At 36.2% G+C, this 18,760-nt stretch overlaps 1 protein-coding gene across 2 annotated transcripts in view; it reads left to right on the top strand.

The window, feature by feature from the left end:
• ASZ1 (ankyrin repeat, SAM and basic leucine zipper domain containing 1) overlaps nucleotides 1-18,760 on the top strand; it is a 64,798-nt gene that overhangs the window by 7,807 nt on the left and 38,231 nt on the right. The window lies entirely within an intron of this gene.

Below are 18,760 nucleotides of genomic sequence, written 5' to 3'. Positions count from 1 at the left end.
CATTTTCTATTTTCTTAAGTGTTTACATTTTCTTAAGACTTCATGAATTAACTAGGTAATAACATGTATGTAATAGCGCCTAGATACATAGAAGTCAAGCACTAGATGTTATCTTGCATCCTTTGAAATGTCAGTAATAAAAATGAATCAGAATGCTTAAAATTTCTATCACATTGGCTTCCTTTCTGACTGCATCTTGTATTTCATCTTCCTATTAAATCTCTCTTTGTGTTTCATTTAATCTTTAAAATGAGTAGGAAGTAGCCCATCTAACAAAAATGTCTAGCACAAATAGAATTATTATTCATAATTCTTTAGTTCAGATAATAATGATCTAGTACCTGATATATAGAAAGAATTATGCTTTACTCTAGAAGTTTTGTTCTAAATTAGTTTAGTTTATATGATACCTGGACAGCAACCTTGGAAGGTACTTTACAGCTTTAGATAATGCCTAAATCTTTGCTGAGATTTTTAAAAATATATTTTGGTCTAGTTGTAGTGGTTCTCAAGCAAGGTCTATTTGACCTTTCAGGGGGCATTAGGCAATGTCTAGAAGACATTTTTGATTGTTATACCTGAGAGATACTACCGGTACCTAGTGGGTAGAAGCCAGGGTTGCTGCTGAACATCCCAAAATGCATAGGACAACCCCTCAAAACAAAGAATTACAAATCCCAAAATGTCAGTAGTGCCACGGTTGAGAAACCGTGATCTAGTGTGAGAAGGGCCAAGGTTTATTGAGTGGATAATTAATATTTAAACAAAGATAAAAAAGAACTGACAGAGAAACTACCTGTAAACCTTTATTTTTTTTTTAAGACAGGGTCTCGCTCTGTCACCCAGGCTGGAGTGCAGTGGCACCATTGTGGCTCACTGTAACCTCTGCCTCCCAGTCTCAGGTGATCCTCCCACCTCAGCCTCCAGAGTAGCTGGGACTACAGGCACACACTACCACACTTGGCTAATTTTTGTATTTTTTTGTAGAGATGGGGTTTCACTATGTTGCTCAGGCTGGTCTTAAACTCCAGGGCTCAAGCAATCTGCCTGCTTCAGCCTCCCAAAGTACTGGGATTAAAAGTATAAGCCACCATGACTGGCCTACCTGCAAAAAAATTTTTTTTTTTTTTGGGTTTGTTTTTTGTTTTGAGACAGAGTCTTGCTCTGTCACCCTGGCTGGAGTGGAGTGGTGAGATCTTGGCTCGCTGCAACCTCTGCTTCCTGGGTTCAGATGATTCTCCTGCCTTCGCCTCCTGAGTAGCTAGGATTACAGACGCATGCCACCATGCCCGGCTAATTTTTGTATTTCTAGTAAAAACAGGGTTTCACTGTGTTGGCCAGACTAGTCTCAAACTCCTGACCTCATGATCCGCCCGCCTCGGCCTCCCAAAGGGCTGGGATTATAGGCATGAGCCACTGCACCCCGCCTCAAACTTTTAACAAAAACTTTTATCCTGTCATATATGGTACAATCCTTAATAAAATGTAACTTTTGGATCTGGTTATATCTTGGAATTAGGACATGTGCTTTAGTACTCCTCGCTAAAGTAAACTTCTATGAGTGTTGTAATTTTGATGTATACCTTTAGAAGTGACATAAGATAAAATTTTTGCTTGGTGCTCTTCACTTTATTTTTTTCCAACTGCCTCTATGAGATTTTGTAGGTAGTGAAGTCTTTACCGTCCTAATCACCTAAAATGTTGTAAACACATAGAATTCAGTCAAGCCAGTGTCATAGGTTCTAGACTATTCTTTCTTCTCAAGAACTAGAAGATATCCTTTAGGTACATAAGGTGTATTGGGAAAAACAGATTCCGTTTGAATTAAAATGACACAAGGTTAGCATCTTATGCTAAAAACTATAAGGCAATCACACTATAAGGTAATTTCAAAACTGAAAATCCTAAATAAGCAGATGAATTTGAAAGAGTACAAGATTAAGATTGGTATGTGGTCAACTCTCTAAAATAATTGGAGAATTTATAGAATGATTGAAGAAAATAAAGCAATCTGCATTTAATTAATTAATGTGAGAAATAAACTGAAAAACTATTCAGCTGCTTCTTTTTTAATGCTCAAAACATAAAGCAATAAAATTGAATTGTGTTTTCTTGATAGAGCTGAAAAGAGGGTAAGTTATGGCAAATAGTGCTTTTTAGGCTGCAAATTTTATAAGAAGGATAGCATTAGGGGACATGGAGGGGTAGCTTACTGTCAGTATAAAAGACAAAACATATCAGGACACAAGGGGAGTACAATGAAATTTGGAGAGGATTTTATAGCTAACTCATTAGCAGTGACAAAAGTCAAAACCTATTAGAAGATTAGGAGCTTTAGATTCTTGTAAAAAGTGCCAGAAGATACCAGCAATACATCTGGGAACCACTCTTCAGATGTCAAGGAGAAAAACAGATCTTTAGATGAATTTACTTTCAAGCTGTTGATGTAGCGTCTTTTGTTGAGCAATGCCTTTGCTAAGAAAAATTACCTCTTAAGAAAAAGAGCACAAGGAAAGAGTCAGCCATAAAACACAAATGGCTAGATTTTGCGAAAGCTAAATAGGTGGTCACATATTTGGTAGCTGCAAAGAAAGATGGCTTCTAACTTTTTTTTTTAAACTAATATGGGATCAGTAGTCTTGTCTTATGAAGTGAAAGTAATAGCAAAGTCTTGGAGATCAGCCTCTAAGCTTGAGATTGAAGTCTCAGTTTCCATATGTAAAGTAGCATGAACTCTTCTCCATTCTATGGAAATACCTCAAAAGACAGGATCTTACTTTGAGATAAAATGGGGAAAAATGAGTTACTGATTTGTATTAGGAGCAGGAAGATAATTTCTAGAGGTTTGTAGATCTTAAAATGAAAGTCACTTGAATTACTTGGTTCTGTTTGCACTGCACTACAAGTGGGTAGATAGAAGAATAAAGATTAAGAAGAAACTGTTGAATTTCCTCTACTTAACTAATTAGAAATCTCGCTGAATGGTACTGAGGGAATTCTGTAATAGTTTAAATTTTTTAACTTGTGCATAATTTACATACACATAATTAAAATACTCACATTTTCAGTGTATAGTTGGATCAGTTTTGAAAAATGCATGCATTTGTGTAACTTACACCACAAGATAGGATATTTTTATCACTCCAGAAAGTTCCATCATGTCTCTTGCCAGTCAGGTTCCCTCTCCACCAGAAGCAACCATGTGATCCGGATCTTGTTTCTACTACTATAAATTTTTTCTGTTCTAGAATTATATAGTATTTTTGTGATTTCTTTAACTGGGTATAATAAATTTTAAGACTCATCCATGCTCTGTGTGTTAGTAGTTTGCTATTTTCTTTATGGCCTGAGAAAAACAAGTGTTCCAGTAAGGCAGAAAAATCGATTGGCTTAGAAATTAAAAGTAAAGACAAAAAAGCCACAGAGTTGTTAACTAGACTTCAGTAGGCAGAATGTTAAAATATTTAGGCTGTGTGCTAAGACAGCATGAGTGCTGACAATATAGTACGTTTTTCTAAGTCGCTAAACAGAGACAAGTGCCTTGCATCAATGCTTCAAGTAGCAAGCACTGACTATCCACTCCTTTATTTTTTTATTTTATTTATTTATTTGTTTGTTTATTTATTTATTTTGAGATGGAGTCTCTCTCTGTCACTCAGGCTGGAGTGCAGTGGTGGATCTCCACTCACTGCAACCTCCAGCTGCCAGGTTCAAGTGATTCTTGCCTCAGCCTCCCAAGTAGCTAGGCCTACAGGTGCACCACAACTCCTGGCTAATTTTGGTATTTTTAGTAGAGATGGGGTTTCACCATGTTAGCCAAGCTGGTCTCAAACTTCTAACCTTAAGTGATCCACCTGCCTTGGCCTCCCAAAGTGTTGGGATTACAGGCATGAGTCACTGCACCTGGCCCACTCCTTTATTTTACCCACTGAATTGCTTATTGGGAATCATGTTTGGAGTATGTTGTGGTTGTTTCCATTTGTTTTGCTTCAGCAAGCCATTTGTGTATGTGTACTAAACATTAATATCACTAAGTACCTTTTTTGTTGTTGTTTTTTTTAATTTCATTTTTTTCAGTTTTCTTTCAAAGTTCCCCTTTATGTGCAGGGGGGCTACATTCCAAGACCCCCTAGTGGATGCCTGAAAACATGGATAGTACCAAACCCTATAAATACTGTTTTTTTTTTCCCTAGGATATATGTGATAATTTATAAATTAGGCATAGTAAGAGACTAACAATAACTAATAAAATAGAACAATGATAATAATATACTGTAATAAAAATTATGTGAATATGGTTTCTCTCAAAATATCTTACTGTACTGTACTCACCTTTCTTGGTGACCTGAAATGATCTGAAAAGATCTGTCAATCTGATCTTTGGATGTATAGTATATATAGCGTGGATATGCTGGACAAAAGATGATTCATATCTCAAGTGGGATAGTACAAAATCTCATCACACTATTCAGGACAGCGTGCAATTCAAAAGTTATGAATTTTTTATTTAATATTTTTGGACCTCAGGTTACTGCAGACAGCAAAACCACAGATAAGGAGATACCATCTCATGCCAGTTAGAATGGCGATCATTAAAAAGTCAGGGAACCACAGATGCTGGAAAGGATGTGGAGAAATAGAAACACTTTTACACTGTTGGTGGGAGTGTAAATTATTTCAACCACTGTGGAAGACAGTGTGGTGATTCCTCAAGGATCTAGAACAAGAAATACCATTTGACCCAGGATTCCCATTACTAGGTATATACTCAAAGGCTTATAAATTATTCTACTATAAAGACACATGCACATGTATGTTTATTGCGGCATTGTTCACAATAACAAAGACTTGGAACCAACCCAAATGCCCATCAATGGCAGACTAGATAAAGAAAATGTGGCACATACACACCGTGGAATACTATGCAGCCATAAAAAAGGAGAAGTTCATGTCCTTGCAGGGACATGGATGAAACGAAACCATCATTCTCAGCAAACTGACACAAGAACAGAAAACCAAACACCACATATTCTCACTCGTGAGTGGGAGTTGAACAGTGGGAACCCATGGACACAGGGAAAGGAACATCACACACCAAGGCCTATCAGGGGATTGGGGGGCTGGGAGAGGGATAGCATTAGGAGAAATACCTAATGTAGATGATGGGTTTATGGGTGCACAAACCACCATGACACGTGTATACTAATGGAGCAAACTTGCACGTTCTACACATGTACCCCAGAACTTAAAGTATAATAAAAATAAATAATTAAATTGTTATCATTTGATGGTGAACATTTCCAAACTTACTAAATAGGTACGTTAAAGGAGTAATTCTCATCCGCTTTGAAGTTTATATTGCACCCAAATTTTGTTTTAAGTAAACATTTAAATTTGCTAATATCATTTGGATTCCTGTGTGTCATTGTTTTTTGCAAAAATTTTGTAGCTTCTTCCAACATTTCTTCTGTTTCATCTTGAAAGTAGCTTCTTGAAAAAACATCACTTAAATGTGGTATTATTAATTTAGGTATCTCCATCATGATACCATGACAAGCATCTTCTAAATTTTGGGTTGCCACCTCAGTTCTAGAAAATCTCGCATCTATCATTTCTTCAAATATTACATCCTCCTTCTGAGTCTCTGGTTGTATATCCATTATATCTTCTCACTGTATCCTCAATATCTTTCTTTCATTTTCCATTTTTCAGTCTCATGCCATATTCTGGATTATAGCTTCTGATCCTCCCTCTATGTCACTAAATCTCACTTCACCTTCTAATCTGTTGTTGAAATAATGGATTTAGGTCCTCAGTTTTTAAGAAATTTTTAAAAACTTCTAGATTCTCTCACAGTTTTGGTCCAAATTATCTAACCTAAAATTACTAGAAATAGAAATCAGCATCTTCTATGTTTTTAAATGGTTTATTTATAACTATTTTTGTGTCAGCTCTGTAATTCTTTCCTTCTCATGCAAACTTCTTTTTTAAAATGTTATTTAAAATAGCTTTGGAAATAGCATTGATTTAATTCATGGACAACTTTCCATATGATATGTAGATCCACTTTGTTCTTTTATTATTTTTTCTTTATTTTCTTTTATTTTTCCATTTTCTAGCATCTATGGAACTTATGGTAAAAACTGACAACTTGAAAGCCATTTTTAAAATTAAGCCTCTAGGACACAAATTACATCTCATGCTTCTCTTGGATCTTGATACTGACAGTATTTAACACAGTGTACATTATGTGGCAAATATGGAAATGTAATACTGGTTTATTTTGGCTTTAGAATTTGTTTGGGGACTTTATAATTTTTAAATGAAACATTCATTGAATATTTGCTGTGTAATAGGCACTGTGTTAATTGCTTGTCTGTGTTAATATATTGCATTGTCTAAATAATCTTTACAACTCACTGATAAATGGTATGTTATTTTTCACAGAACAGAAAATTGGTGCTCAAGCGTTTAAGTGCCTTTGAATGTAACAGAGGTTTGATAAGGGTATTTATAACAGTTTAATCTGAACAAGATCCACCAGTAGAATGTATTTATATTCCTCATCTTGTCTATATTTAGGGTGTTTTCACAACAGTTTAAACAGCATGACTTTTTATATTGTTGCAAAACATATGTTTGTGTTAAACTTCCTGTATCTTTGGGTTTGGGTTTTTGGGGTTTTTTTTTCTGTCTTGTTCCCTAATTTATAGTTGAATATTTTCACTTAAACACTCTAAAACTACAAAAGTATGGGAACAGAAAAATGTTACCACTTTAACTTAGCTTAATCACCTGTAGGTCTGAAAACAAGGTGGCCTTCAGTCAAATTAATTGGAACTTGGCATAGTAAATCTTCAATTTAACCTTAAATTTGGAGTTGACATTTTTATTGTTAGAATAAGCCTTTAAAAAATATATGCAATTAACATTTTTGTTATTAGAAATTGTGGGTTTTCCCCCTAGTTTGCTGAAACCTTTTCTTGTATTAAAATATATATATATATTTTTTTACATTTAGAAGGCAATTTCTCTAGCATATGTATTTGTTACGTTAAGATTGCTCAGTCATAAGATAAGGGTTTTGTAAAGTGATGTGGCATTTTAATTTCAATAGATGCTTTATTACCAAAGATAAGGGTTTTGTAAAGTGATGTGGCATTTTAATTTCAATAGATGCTTTATTACCATTGATAAGGCAGAACACATTAATTAATGCCCTAGGTTTTGACGTAATCGTTGTGTAATTGTTAACTTGTTGAATGTTATTACATGTTTTAATAAACAGAAGATACCTTTGGAAAAATGTTGCCTACTTTCTCAGAACATAAATTTAGTTGTAAATGTCACAGGAGCAGTTTGGTAGATAAAAATGTAATTTTGGCTTACAATAGTGACTTGTTTTCTAGTTGTAAGTAAACGTGTGACATATCTTTGCTCTAAAAGCATAGACTAGAATTACAAAACTATTATTTCATAAAGAATTTTTAGAAATATCTTATTTAGAAAACATTACAAGAAATTGTCATTTATGTTGTAGTTTTTCTTTTTAGCCTTTTAAAAACTATGAATAATCAAGACATTTTTGTCATAAGATATTAAAATAGTATAGAAGTTCATGTAGTAAATCATGGGTCTTTGTTGACTAAAGAAATTCCTTAAATTCTCTGCTCCAGGATAGCTGTTTTAAGTACTTTGGTAAATGTCCCTAATCCTTTTTAAAAATACACATTTTCATACAAATGAACACACACACACACACACACACACACACAGACACTTCTTTTCACTTGTTTGGGATCTTTCCTTGTCAGTACATAAGTTTACCTCCATTTTTTAACTGCTTAATATTCCCTATTATTAATGCACTGTAATTTATTGAACCATTATGTTGACAGCATGTAAGTTGTTTGTAATTTTTATTGTTATGTTTTATGAGTAGTTAAGAGTACTGTCTTATGAGCCAGACTGCCAAGGTTTGAATCCCAACTTTGTCATTTACTAGCTCTGTAATTGGGCAAGTTATTTATCTTTTCAGTTTCATTCTTATATTAGGGGATAAAAATACCACCCACATCATTAAGTTGCTACGTGTTAAGAACAGTGCCTAACCACAGAGTAAGCGTCAGATGTTTGTTTGCCATAACAATGATGATAATATCCTTGGTGCGTGTTAATTCTGTAGAAGACTTCCAGAAGTAGAATTGCTCAAAAGGTTTGCACATTTAAAATCTTTCAAGTTATATACAAACTGTCCTCCAAAAAGTTTTTTTCACTTTACATTGGTAAACCATGTGAAAGTATCCATTTTGTTTTTGGCATTTTTGCTAACATATTATTAGGCTTTGTGGTTTGAACAATATCATGGATAAAAGTGAGCATGTTATATAGTTTTGTTATTTTTCTGATTTTTAGTTTGAACATCATTCCTTATGTTTTTAGCCTTTTATATATTTTTTAATAAATTGCCCCCATTATTTTAAAATTTATCTCTTATCTACATATAGGATCTGATTTTACCTTTGTTAGCAGTTTTACCTGTATGCAGACAGTGATAGATATCTTAGGGTTACCTTGCATATTTAAGGCATATGTTAATATTGCTATTCAGATACCTAGAAATCTAACTGGCCCTTTTGAAAGCACAAAATAGGATAGAGGTGAAGAAAGCTAGTTGATGAAAAGCTCTTGGCACTAATTTTTCAAAACACATACATAAAAACCAAGATCACACACAAACACCTCTCAAATTCTGACTTGACTTTTATCTTATTAGTGTCTGGTACATGGTAGGAAATTACTATTTCTAAATTGAACCCAATTCTCTATCAAATAGACTACCTCTTGATAAGTCTTATTGATTGTAATAATATTATACACACTGATTAGGTTAAAATTAAAATTTGTTTGAGAATTTAGCTTTTTTGTCTGATTAGGTTAAAATTAAAATTTGAGAATTTAGCTTTTTTGTCTTTTGCTATACTTTAATTCTAAATTTGAAAGGACAGCTTAATTGCTTTCATTTAAAAATGTGATTTTTTTTTTCCTCTTACATCTTTCAGGAAAACAACTTTCCATACCCTGTCCTGAAGTACTAATAGCTGATATCAGGGAACTAGTGTATGAGTTTATAATTTATTGTTTATAAGTTGTCTAACTTTAGTGTATTGGTTTTCAACAGTATAATGATAACCAGAAATTCTCAACAAGAATCTCTCCAAAAAACACCCTGCTATGCTTGAATAAAAACCCTGTTATCCTTTCTTTGTAATTTTTTACATTGTTTCATCCGCCATTTTATTGTAAAATTGTATTATAATGGCAAAATAGTCATCATTTTCATTGTTAAAATTAAGCAAAAATGTATTTTGAGTTAGTGTATTAAGAAAAATTGAAAATTACTTATTTGTGAATGATCTTAGACTCAGAATTTATGTCCCAAGTCCTCTTACTATAAGCTTCATAACCTTGCTAACTTCTGAAACTGAACTTTTATTTTTCATTTATGGAATAAGATAAGAAAATTTGTTTCACTGATTTTGCTGGATTCTTGTGACAGTCAGATGCAATATCATGTAAAATTGTTTTGTAAAAAGTGTTGCATATAAATATGACAAGTTTCTTAAAAAATGGCTGATGCCATTAAAGAATCACACTTTAGTTATGACTGCACTACTAAGCAGATACAAGGAGTATCTATTAATAATTAGGGGTAGTATGTTTTCAAGGAAATAGTAAAAATAAATTATCTACATAAAAAGTTTACTTATAAGGGATATGTTACACAAAATTATAGAAGTATTTGTAATAAATGTGTAATCCCAAAGGAATTAATGAGAATTTTACATGTTCCTAAAACAAGCAGTAGGATGATTAACAAGCAAAGTCATAAATATGGTCCTCATCCATTCCTTAATTCTAAGCTAGTTAAACATACATTTTCTAGGTGAGAGAGAACAATATTTTTCTTTCTTGGAAGCCTCACTTGGATATGTTTAACTCTTCTTTTTAATCTTTTATGGAGAGGAAGTAGTGAAGTTTTTTCTTTCACATAATAAAAATATGTTTTCATTTGAGTGTTTTAGCTCATATACATATTTGTTTTCAAATTTTGCTAAATTTTATGCATCCTGGTAGTTTTTCAAATAACTGACAAGGTCCCCCTTAATTTGTATGTTATTCATTTTTATTAAACAGATAACAGTGTCATTAAATCTTGGATTATCTTATAATTAACATTCCACATTTGAATGTGTTCTTCCTGAACATATAGCTGAATTCAAATTTCTTTATCCCCTTTTGGCTGGCTAAAATATTTTATTTAAAATAAAGCAAGGGACTTTTCTGATACCTTATTTATATTTTCAGTGACAAACTGTAAAGGGACACTGACTTAAAGCAGATTTCTTTTTTGCTAATATGTTTAACTTTTAACTATTAGAATTCTGAATAATTTTTTAAAATAAATTATTTCCTTGTTTTACTGGTTCTTATTAGAGCTGTTAGCATATCAAAACTGTAATTCATACAGTCTTTGAAAAGCTATATTTTGCCTAATTATTCTAATTTTTCTTTAAATATGTTTTAAGTAAAACAATACAATGTGGTTAAAGGACCGTTTGTATCCTCCCCAATCATATTTATTCCTTTTCCTTCTTTCTTTCTGATAGAAGCAACCACAGTCTTGTAATTTGTGTGTACTTTTTCTGCCCAAGTTAAATTACACAAGTGATCATCCATCTGTGCGTGTGTATGTAATCATCCGTAAACATTATATAATGCCACTTGACATACTTTTTATTCCACTTTCTTATTGAGATCTAATTGACAAAATGAAATCCATAGATCTTCAGTGTAGAGTTTTTATTGTGACAAATACATATACCCATGTAACCCACATCTGTTTCAAAATATAGAACATTCTTCCTTACGCTAGGAAGCTCCCTTAGGCCCCTTCCAAGATAATCCCCTGAACCCAGAAGGCAGCCACTCATTATTTTTTCTTACCTTGCATTAGTGCTGTTTACTACATTATGCAATATTGTACTTCTTAACGTCTAAATTCTTTTGCTCAGCGTGTTTTTGAGAACCTACGTTTTGTGTATCAGTAATTCATTTCTTTTTACTGCTGAGAAATGTTCTAATGTTTGGCTATATTACAGTTTATTCTAGTTTGCTTTTCATTATTAATATCTAGCTGAATTCTACTTAGGTGAAGGAACATATTCTATATATTTCAGATCTTTGAAATTTTTTGAGATGTTCTTTATAGCCCAGCCTATGGTCAATTTTTGCACTATAAAATAATGTGATTTGGCAATGGTTGGGTGTAATGGTCTACTGTGATATTGTGATATAATAAATATATATTTGGTCTTTGTCCCCTGGTTCCTGGGACAAGCTCCTTCATGCCTTGTAATTTCGTGAATGATGGGGTGATCTTTTGAATGATGTAGAGCATGTTTGGTTAAAATATTTGGTCTTAATCACTGGCTCCTGACACTAGAACTTCTGAAACCCTTGGAATCTCCTGAGTGATAAGAGTCTTTAGACATCTCATACTAATGAGATGACTGGTTGTCGGGGAGGGAGGCAGAAAGACCAAGACATGATTAAAAGGTAGAAATTTTTAACACTACCCACTGACCTCCACAGAGAGATGAGAGAGGCTGGAGATTGAGCTAATTACCAATGGCCAATGATTTAATGATCCCTTCATAAAAAACCCTAAACTGTAGGATTTGTAGAGAGCTTTTGAGTTGGTGAATATGAGAAAGTACTGGCAGAGTAGCATGGTGAAATCTCACACCATCCCTCTCCTTCCCACCTGGGAGGTAAATTAGCTCTTTGTCCAGCGTATCTGGATGAAGACTCTTTACACACTACCTGGCTGTTAGTCATCTACATTATCTTCTCCTGACATCCAACCATAGACATTGTCATGGCTTGATAATGCAGCATCACCAGAAGCAGATGATCCTCCTTCTAATGTATTGTAAGAAGGTCAAAGTAGCTTAACACTACATCACAATGCCTGTCATTCACCCTGCTTCATCTCTTCACATATGCATTTTATCATTATATATCATCACAAGAAGAAAAAGGATGAATATAGTGCAATAAGATATTTTGAGAGAAAGATCACATTTACATAACTTTTATTGAGTATATTATTGCAATTGTTTTGTTCCTGTTATCTCTTACTGCTCCTGATTTGCAAATTAAATTTTTTCATAGGCACATATGTATAGGAAAAAAACATAGTATTTAAAGGGTTCACTACTATCTGTGGCCTCAGGCATCCACTGGGGGTCTTGGAGCGTATCCCCCATGGATAAAGCAGTGACTACTGTCCTGATTTTTTTTTTACTTCCGTGTTCTATCAGTTACTGAGATCTGCATTTTGGTCAACTTTTGCTTACATCTTTTAAGCCTACCATATCCCTGATGCATTGACCTTTTACTGTTATGAAGTATACCCCTTTGTATGTAGTAATTCTTACTTCATTATAATATACTTAATCTAATATTGGTATAGGTATATCAGCTTTCTTGAGCATGTGTATTGTGTTTTTCCATCTTTTTGCTTTCAGCCTTTCTATGTGCTTTTATTTAAGTAATATATAGGTCTCCTTTTTTAAGCCAGATTGATTGACAGTAGTTTTCTTTTCACTGAAGTATTTAGTCTACCTGCCTTTAATGTGCACACTGATAGGTGTTTCATTAGTCAGTGATCTTTTTTTCCAGTTCTGATTATTTTTTGATTAATCAAATATTATTTATTATTATTCCATTTTCTATCTTGCTGTAATTACTCATTCTTTTATTATTCTTTGAGTGGCTCCCCTAGAGATTATAACATATATTCTTTACTTATTAGTCTACTCTAAATTAGTACTTTTAACAATTCCTGGACAATGCAGGAATCTTAGAATATTTTAACCTCATTTGTGCCCATTCCACCCCTGCATTTGTGCTATTGTTGTCATATATTTTAAATCTATCTCTTTTTTTTTTTTTTTTTGAGATAGAGTTTCGCTCTTTGTTGCCCAGGCTGGAGTGCAATAGTGCAATCTCGGCTCACCACAACCTCCACCTCCTGGGTTCAAGAGATTGTCCTACCTCAACCTCCCAAGTAGCCGGGATTATAGGCATGCACCACCAAGCCTGGCTAATTTTGTATTTTTAGTAGAGGCTGGGTTTCACCATGTTGGTCAGGCTGGTCTTGAACTCCTGACCTTAAGTGATCTGCCCGCCTTGGCCTCCCAAAGTGCTGGGATTATAGAAATCTATCTCTCTTTAAACCTCACAATTTATTATTATCATTTTAGTATTGCTATCAATTATGTTATTATTACCAACATTTATTTGGATTTACCCACATACTCACCCTTTATGGCTCTCTTCATTCTATCCTCTCTTTTCATGTTTTAAACAGGGATTTAATCAGGGATCATTTTTCTTCTGAAAACCTTTTTTTAATACATCTGCTGGTGACTGTGTTTTTGTTTAAAAGCATTTTTATTTTGAATGTATTTTTATTTTGCTTTTTATTTTTGAAAGTTATTTTAACTGGGTATAGAATTCTAAGTTAGCATTACTTTCTTTTGATACTTTAAAGCTATCGTTTTGTTGTCTTTTACTTTTACTGAAAGCTTGTATTCCCAACAGCATTAACTCAAGCATACTCTGATAATGACCCTATGGTCTAAGGAGAGTATGTGTTTGGAGTTCTGAGCTAAAGAATCTGGGGGTAGCCAACCTAGAGATTCACTTCTTATCTAAGAAGGGCATCTCAACCCCTGGCCCATTCCTTGGAATACAGGCCATACAGGGGATTGAGACCCTTTGTTGTGGGTTACATGGAGGTTGCTAGGTGGAGATTTCTAAGTAAAAATGCTATGAACTTGTACACTTTTAAGAAATAGTTGCAGTTTTCCTAATCAGCCCATTGCTCCTGAACCATCTTACATATGTCTTTAATAAACCCTATGGCTTGTTCACTGGCTTGGGGTTTCCTCTTCAGACTCTCAAACATACTATGCCTATTGGAGTCAGTAGGAGTCCCACACAACAATTGGCAGTCCAGCCAGAAAGTTGGAAAGAATCCTGTGAGCACCAAGATGATGTGATCAGGGAAAAGGAAATCCACAAGGGAAACTCTGGGATGGCCATCCACATCTACGTGGGGCCCAATAACTGCTATCCTTGATGGATGAGGCCCACTGCATGAGTATGGGGATGCCCCATAACACCAAAAGGTCTGGAAGAGCTGGTGCAGGGGGTAGATCCAACTAAGTGAAAGTCATATGTCCAAGCTATGACAGCCATAGTTCATTGGCAGCTCCTGTGTGTTGAGGAGCCACTGAGGCTGAGGTCACTGCACAGGCAAGGGTGCATCAGTTATAAGGCAAGCTGTGATTAGAAAGAAATGCTTAGTTTAGCTCAGACTAAAATGTTGGAGACCTTACTGTCCTGCCTGTGCCAACAGAATGACAGAATGGACACTCTGGCTTGCCACATAACTCATTTGAAGAGTTGTCAACTGCCAGGCCGACAAGTTAGGGCTGTCATGAATAAATCATCCTGTAACGCTAAGTCCTGGGACCTCATGGAGCGCTCTAGTGGGAAGGAGGAAGAAGACTAGGATGAGTCCATAGAGGTTCCCATCCTCTCTGCATGTACATTGGCCACCACCAAGGTAAAAGTGGACCCCACAAGAGGAAGCCCCTCAAGACTTGCCCTGCCTGAAAGAGGGCAGCATACCACAATGTGGGATTATACCACTGTGGAACTGGGAAATAGGTTCAAACAGAAGGGGAGAGAGTCAGTCATAGAGTGGTTTCTCTGTCCATGGGACGTGAGGGCAGAGAATACTATACTCTCTAGATTCGAGATGAATAAAATGGCATCCATCACAAAGCACTGGTTCTGAGGCAGCATTTCTATGGCACCAATAATGAGGATCAGACCATCCCCCTCCTTAGCTGAGTGGTTGTGGGCTTCAAGGGGGCCTGGCCAAATGAGGGAGACATCTCCACATCTCCTTTGCAATGGCAGACTGAAAAAGTTGCAGGACGTCCTCTGGGAGTGGGGAATGAAACATGCTATTAATATTTTTGCTAAAAATCATCACGATCCCAACAATGAATTGGTTACTGCCAGAATAAAAGAGATAATTCTGCAATTGACACCTAAGTAGTGATATAGGATGCTGGTTTCCATCTTAAGCACCCTAATATGGCAGCCAGTATCCCGGGCAGTCCAAGTGGCCACTGACTTAAGGGAAACAGAAAAACAGCATAAGCAAGAGGTATGCACTGCTGGATGAAAGATAAGGGAGCCATGGAAAAAAAAAGGAAACAGTCAAGGGGCTTGTCAGAGTGATTTTCTGATAGATGTAGGCAACCTGTTGATGGCAGGGATACCTACTGAAAAAAAAAAAAAAGATAAAAAGTCTAATACTGTTTTGGTTAGACTGTAATAAAAACTCAAGCCGGAACAGCACTTCGCTAAGGAGCCGCAAGCTCAGCCCACCACCCTTCGCATACAGAGATGGCAGGCACTAACCCCTTTAGCCTAGGATAAAGGCCAAGGCCTCAGAATCGCAATAAAAGCAATGATGGCCAAGGACCAGAGGCCTCGTGTAAAACTGTATATAAGTCACCTAAAAATAAACAGACTGTGCTTGCTCTAGTGCAGTGGTTCCTCACCTTTTTGGCACCAGGGACCAGTTTTGTGGAAGACAGTTTTTCCTAAGACTGGGGATGGGGGGATGTTTTGGGATGAAACTGTTCTACCTCAGATCATCAGGCATTAGATTCTCATCAGGAGCATGCAACGTAGGGATCTCTCGCTTGCACAGTTCACAATAGGGCTTTTACTCCTAGGAGAATCTAATGCCACCACTGATCTGACAGGAGGTGGAGCTCAGGTGGTAATGCTCACTCGCCTGCCACTCACCTCCTGCTCTGCGACTCAGTTCCTAACAGGCCACAGACCAGTGCCAGTCTGCTGCCCAGGGGTTGAGGACCCCTTCTATAGTGGATACTGGAGCCAAATACACTCATAAATGGTAACACACCTATCAGTTCCAAGGGCCTATAGCAGCAACAGATAGTAAAGGGGGATGGGGAATGAGGTATAAAGGTTGAATTACTATTACAAGTTGGGAGACTGTCACAAAGACCCTATTTAGTATATATAGCTCCTGTCCCAAAATACATCTTGGGAATGGGGATCTTGTCAGGCTTGACCCTCCAAACTGACAAAAAATTCAAACTGAAAGTTAGAATGACAAAACATAATCACGCTAACACAAAATGGACACCAATACAGTTGCCAGCCTCATAGCAAATAGTAGTGCTGAAGCAATACCACTTGTGAGTGGGGGTTGGGGGCACAATAAAATCACAGAAACGATTAAGGAGTTAGCTGAGGTGGGCATTATGAGGCCAGTAGTGCACAGCCCATAAAACAACCCTGTGTGGCCTGTACAAAAACCTGACGGGACATGGAAAATAACAATACATTACCAAAAATTAAAATACCACTTCCCTTCTGATGAAAATAGGACAGGTGCTTGGCATGTAATGTTTTCTTATTAATTTAGCCAAACCTTCAGCATCCCCATTTCGCCCAAGTCAAGACCAATTTACATTCAGCTAGAAAGGAGAACAATGGACCTTTACCATCTTGCCCCAAGGATATTTACATAGCCCCACTATCTGTGAAGGTCTAATGACCACAGATATCAATCAATGGACTACCCTGGAGAGGGTACATGTTTTCCATTAAATTGATGATATCATGCTAACTAAGTCTTTTTCTACCTTACAAACTACAGTGGTTTGTACCTTACAAATTGCAGTGGTATGGAGCTTGCTAGTCCCCACCTTGCCATCTCACTTGGCAGACAGAGTATGGGCAGCACAGACCGTTAAGGGTCCATGCTTATCAATCAAATACTCAGTGTCATCTGGTTGGGTAAGAGTAAAGTCAAGTCCTTCTCTCTGCCATTATAGATCAGGTATAGGACTACCCATGTCCTACCACACCAAAGCAGTTGCAGACCTTCTTAAGCCTTATAGGGTATTAGTGTCCTTTTATTCCCCATTTGGCCCAACTCCTCAGGCCCCTATACCACTTAGTCAAGATAGGGGCTCACTGGAACTGGTCCACAGAGGACGATGAGACCTTTAAACAAACTAAAGTTATGACTGGAAACTCTAGTACAGGGACAACCTTGTGAATTGGACATAGCCAGTTACCCTGAGGGGTGTGCCATTAGGGTTCTAGTCCCAATTATGGAAGGGGGCTGAAGCTAAATATATCATCATGGAGCAACAACTCAATGCTAAATATCATCTCTCCAACAGTGGACAACATGACAAAGGGGCTCCCAGTGCTGGTATGCACTCAGTATCCCATAGCAGGTTGGTTAAAGGATACCTTCCAGAAACCAAAGTCTGGGAATTCCCAGACACAGATGTGGCCAAATAGCATACATATCTGCAATATTAGGCTTCAAACAAGGGGAGCACATCAACTAATAGTTCCTTAAGTGCAGAGTTCCATTTGGTGCTCAGCTCTGTCACCTGTTTGACAACTGAAGGACAATCTTTTATTGAGGTCACCGAGCCTGGTTTAATCAACTCCCAAGTGCTTAGAAAAACCTTTAATACAGTATGATTTCTATTATGTTTGGCATTCTCTTTTGTTACAGTTTGTATTGCTGCCACAGCATTTGGCTGCACATACTGCTCCTCCACATACCTGGCCCCCAAAAATCACACACAAAAAAACATGATAAAAATGTGAGGGCCATTCAAGAATATGCTGAGATGGAGTGTATGGCAGATGCACTTTACAGCAGTAACTCCAGCATACCCTAAGAATGGCTGTATGGTCTAAGTAGAATGTGTGTTCGTGTTTGAGCTTCCAAGCTAAGGAATCTGGGAGTGGGCAACCCGAAGATTCACTCCTTATCTACGAAGGACATCTGAACGCCTAGTCCATTCCTTGGAATGCAGACTGAACAGGGGATTAGAGACCCTTTGGGGTTAAGTGGAGGTTGCTAGGTGAAGGTTGCTAGGTGGAAATTATAAAGTTAAAATGCTATTTATGCTTTTTATGCATAAATAGCTTTTTATGCTTTATTATACATAAATGCTTTTTACAAACGGTAGCAATTTTCCTGTCCAGCCTGTCACTCATGGACTGCCCTGTAAGTTCTCAGTAAACTCTATGTCTCATTTGTTGATTCTGGGTCTCTCCTTCGACCCCTTAAACACAGTGCCATCCCTATTGGAGCCAGTAGGGGTCCAGCACAACAAAAGTCAGCTGTTACTCTTATTGTTGATTCTTTGAAAGTACTAGATTTTACCCTCTGGTTGTTTTTAAGATTTTCTGTTGGTCTTTTTTTAAAAAAAAAAAAAAAAAAAAAAAAAAAAAAAAAAACCCGCTTTGCTATGATATCCCTAGGTATAATGGGGTTTTGTTTTTGTCCCACAGGAATTCTTAAATCTGTTGTTTGATGTATTTCATTAGTTTGGGAAATTTTTCAGGCAGTATGTCTTAAGATACTGCTTTTTCTTCATTCTCCTCTCCAATTGAGATTTAGACCATTACATCTATATTGCATTTGTTTCTTAACACTCTTTTCTTCTTTTATCTTCTCCATATTCACACTGGGTATTTTCTTTTGGTCTGTCTTCCAGGCCATTAATTCTCTTCTGTAGCTAATCTACTGTTAAACCCA

Source organism: Chlorocebus sabaeus, chromosome 21 (genome assembly GCF_047675955.1).
Source record: "Chlorocebus sabaeus isolate Y175 chromosome 21, mChlSab1.0.hap1, whole genome shotgun sequence".
Taxonomy (NCBI): Eukaryota; Metazoa; Chordata; class Mammalia; order Primates; family Cercopithecidae; genus Chlorocebus; species Chlorocebus sabaeus.
Note: the sequence above shows the minus strand (reverse complement) of the source record. Positions and strands in the feature narration are given on the sequence as shown.